A 5,043-nucleotide genomic window follows, 5' to 3' on the forward strand; every position below is an offset into this window, starting at 1 on the left:
CACATATACCCTACTTTTAATTTCTATTATGTTTTTAATTAGTTTAAATGGTACAATAAATATTTCCGATATTATAGTATAGAATGACAAAGTTTGATGGCTAAATGTGTGATACAAGTTATATATTGCCACAAAATTATATGCCACAATATTCTATTAGCCTGTGAAAAAAAGTAGATTTAGGAACCTAAGAAAAAAAATCAATATATTATATAATAATCGGACTAGACTGGATTCGGATTCAAGAAAAAAAATTCGGATTAGACTGGACTCAAAATAAGTTTGGATTGGATTTGGACACGATTTCTCGAGTCCAAAAAGATTTGGATTGGACTTGGATTTGGAAAAGTCCAATCCACTTACACCCCTAAATTTAGCCACAAAAATTAGAATATTGTGCCGAAAAAATAGGCTCGTTTCGGGCCAAAACCTCGGGTCGGGTTAAAGCCTCATGCCGAAATTTCCACACCAAAACCCGCTAAATCGGATAGGGTCATGCGTGCTTTTCAGACCATTTTCGGGTTGGGCCACAAATTAGCCTAAAAATTCATATTCAAGTCTCACGTGAACCAGATTTTTGCCCAAACAATCGGGTCGATCGGGCCGAATGACCTTGCCCAAAAATCACACATTTTCGAGTTGGGTCCATGTTGATCACCTCGAGCATAAATGTATATTTTCTGACGGGCTAAAGTCGTATAAACTAATTAAAAATAACCTAAGGTCCACTAACTGGTAGTCAGGGAAGTCAAGATCGAATCCACATGGAGATAGCTATACTACTATAACTGAACTCTAATATTATACTAACTATCAAAAGATTGGATTTCTAATAACTAAATTAAACTAATAGCATAATTAAGTATGAGGGAACAAATCAATTTAAAAAAGAAAAAGGATCACGGATCACTATGCAAACAATTCGAGAAATCAGGTTCGAATAACAACTACCTAATAAGTCAATTTACCTAGGGTACGTGCAATTACTCTCGAACATTACCTCCCTCAAAGATCACCTAGTTGCTCTCGCCTGGTTAAGGATCACTTTGTCTAATGATTGAAAGCTTATAAGATATCTCTCCTCACGAACCAGATTCAGTATTGCGATACTAGAAATACAAATGAGGCCTAGTTTATAAATCTAGCATGAACGATTCAACCATAGGAAACAATTGAAATAAAAGGCAATTAAACTAATCTATCACTCCCTCATTGCATAAGTAGATCCCACAACGCTAGAAATAAGACTACTCACTCATGTACATGAAGATAATAACAAACCCAATATAAAAATTCATACTTGGAATAATTGCATATAACTAAGAAATGAATCTAATCAATAATAGAGAAAGCAATAGATGAGATTACCGGATTGAAGAACGTATTGATCTGGTGAATAATCCAAAGATCTAATCTTGAATCCAAAGAGAAAAGCAATAAACTAAGGTTTGTATTACTCTAGAGAGAAAACTAAAGCTAAAACAAAAGGTAACTCGGCAATATTATATTTTTCCTATTTATACTAAACCTAAAACAGATAGGACAAGTAATAAAAAACTAGCCGAAAATATAAAAGTAGATATGTTGGGTCCAGTGCCTGATCGAGCCAAACACGCCCGATGGAATCGGCCTTAGCGCTTCGGTCCCATCACAAGATAATCAGCACCCGATGGGATCGGGCCGCTCGAGCTTCAGCAAAATGCACGCAGTAGCGCACACAGACACCCCCGTTTGGGCTTCATCATCGAACAACAATTGGGGCAAAGGGGCCCCAATCGCAACAAAACTTTTGGCTGGCCCTTGTGATGCCCGATGTGATCGGACTTAGGATATATTCTTTGTTCTTGGCTTCAAGTGCCAAGTTTTCAATTCTTCTTTTGTCCAAGAGCCCCGGAAAGTGTCTTCGGGACCTCAGAACTTAGCATATGAGCCTTCGAACCTCTCCAATCCAGTGTAGTAGTCATAGAATAGTAGAAAATAGGGAAATAGTTTCCTAAAACCTGCAAATCAACACAAAATAGAAAATCACAACTATATGGAGGAAGTTAGCATAAAATGGCTCCTAAGAGAACCATTGACACACCTTTTAGCTTATAAGTAAGGGAAAAAACTCTATATAAAGTCATAACACAAAACACCCCCAAGCTATACCTTTTTTTGTCCAAGCAAAGCACAACCTGAACATGAATATAATCGCATCACCCCTCAGACAAGAAATTCAAGCTCAAACATTTTCAAACTCAAAATCCTTCAAGCAAGCAAAATTCAAGTTCAGTTGTTCAGATCACCCTGACCACCAATCACCTAAGCAAACAATTAAATACAGATGCCCTTCATAACACGCATATCTTGAAAAGGTGCTCACCAAGGTGTCACTCCTCTCAATTTTGTGGCAGGTATAATATGTGTCCGATCACTCATTAACCCAACCATAATATCCCTTCCCACTCACACTATTATGTGTTTAGAAAGGAAGAATATAATATCGCTCATCCTAATCAGGTCGACTCAAATAACAAACTTACTCTTTAACTTTGGCAAATTGACTCAGTGTCATTCCAATAACCAATCAAACACGTGCTCAAGAGGTATTTCTCAAGGTTGTAATGGGGCTCGGGTAAAGGTAAGGAAATTATTTACAAAATGTGGTGGAAAAGCCAAGAAAAGGGGAGCAAAAAAAATACTAGTAACAAGACTAGATGTGGCCGAAACAACTCTAATGGCATTAACAACATGGCCAAAATAATAACCAACTTTGAAATCTCACGAACCATCCAATAATTATCTCATTGAGTATGATTTCCAATAATTTTTTTCTTTTTTTTAAACTTTATGAGTGAAGATCATAGAAACTTTTCAGATTTTTTTTCACTATTTTTTTCTTTCGTCACTTTCTTTTTGTTCTTTTCTTAGTACCAATATTAGATATTATTTCCAACCAACCCACATAATCAACCACACATCATAGTATCAATCCGAACAAATGCTCCCCCAAGCTAGGCTTGGGACAATAATCATTGTAAAGGCTCAATGGATGTAATGTGGCTTAATATAATCACAAAAAGTCATTAGGCTCAACTGGGCTAGGGAGGAAAGTAATTCATTTATCAACTCTGAGGCTCAAAAATTAAACCAAGGAACGCTTCTTTCACAACACATGTCCAAAGTCATCATAAATCAACGAGTACATTGCCACAATGAAGATAAGATTGCTACGAGGAACTAACACACAAGAATTGGATATAGATATAAATCCACTGGTAAGAATGAATCCTCACATTATAACCAGTTCAAGCATGCAATCAAAGTAGGTGATTTATCATCAAAATTCACTCAAACCAAGGCAATCAGAGATCACATCACAATCACAACATTACAATCACAAATGCCTAACTATCCAGTATAGTGAGTTAAATCATTTTTCAAAGCATAATTCGGGGTACAGGGAAGCAATCGATCCATTCCATATTCAACTCGTATTTTTGGAATTTTTTCAGCAATTTTTTTATTTTTTTGTGATTTTTTCATTTTCTTTTGAAAGCAATTAAACTAACTTAACTAAACTAAAAAGCAGTAAAAGAGAGAGAAGTACAAAAATCCTCCCCGAAGCTGGACTTGCCAATGGCCTCATTGCACTAAGGGTAAGGAAAGGACATGGACATCAGTCGTCCAGGTAAGTCTCATCACCGTCATCATCATCATCATTCTCATTACCATCATCCTCCATGCCAACCCCAATACTGGATCCCGGATGGCTGTAACTCGGGTTCTAGGTGTACCAAGATGGGTGTTGATCTGTCTCATCGATCCAATAAATTTTACAATACTCTTTGTACATGGGGTATATACATAGCTAGATGTTGATCAGTGGCCAACGTATCAATATGCTGGCTAATGCTCTAAATAGTTGCGGAGTTGGCGGTAATGGCGGACTCCATTTGTTGAAGCATGCTCATGATTTCCTGAAAATCAAAAGAAGGAGAAACAACAGAGTATGGGGAGGGGGAGCATCAGAATTAGAAGCACCAACATAATTAGAAGAGGGTGGGCGTCGAGAAAAGGTGCGCTGGGGGTATCTCAGGGGCGGGGGTGGGGAAATCACTGCCCGCAATGGGGAGATGGTAAGGGGGTTGGCCGGGTCTGACTTTGGCCAGAGGACTAGGCAACTCAATAGAATGCATATTGTTTATGCGCCACTGATATTTGTCTCCACCAGCTCTCTCTAACCAATGAAGTTGATCTAGATATGCATCATCCATTAGGGTAGGTCCTATGGCAGGCTGGTAACGAGTCTCATCAAACCTGGATTTTTCGAGCAAAAAGGGTTTCCAACCCCCTTCACAATGCTACAGCAGGCAAAAGAGCCATCAGGTCGCCACTTAGGGAAGGTGGTAGCAATACGCTTTAATTGCAGTGCAAGATGGCGGGGGATATTGTATTGAAACTGTGTGCACGTCCCCTTAAGCTGATAACTCCATATCAAACACAATTCATCCTCCCAAATCAATTGTCCTTCTACCCGCCCAAACAATGATGGAGACATGAATCTTACCTAAAGTTTAAGAAAGGGTTGGTGGATAAATTTGGCCTTGCAGTGTTGTAGGGTGAACGAGGAATCATCACTTGTGATGGCATAGTAGGTCTGACGGTGGTTATAGTTATCAGGGTGTCCAATCTCCCCCCCCCCCCCCCGTTCTGAACTCGAATGATTTTTGCAAATTCTAGGAAGGACATTCTAAAATCCTAGTTAAGTAGTCTAGAGGACACATAAGGGACTGGACCAGTTCGGGGTTTGGTGACCTCTAAACCATGGTAAAACTCGTAAACAAGCACAAGATATGTATTGACATGCACATTAAAGAATGATTCCATCCCTATAATGTTCATGAATTCTTTCAAATCAGAAGTTAAACCTAACTTATTCAGGAATTCTATATCAAGAAACGTGTAGGAATTACCTTACGCCTTTTTAGGCGTTGAAAATTATCACATTTTTCTTTAGTTTTGAAGATGTCATTTGGATAGTCATCATCCCTCATGATT

The sequence above is a fragment of the Beta vulgaris genome, chromosome 2 (genome assembly GCF_026745355.1).
Source record: "Beta vulgaris subsp. vulgaris cultivar EL10 chromosome 2, EL10.2, whole genome shotgun sequence".
Taxonomy (NCBI): Eukaryota; Viridiplantae; Streptophyta; class Magnoliopsida; order Caryophyllales; family Amaranthaceae; genus Beta; species Beta vulgaris.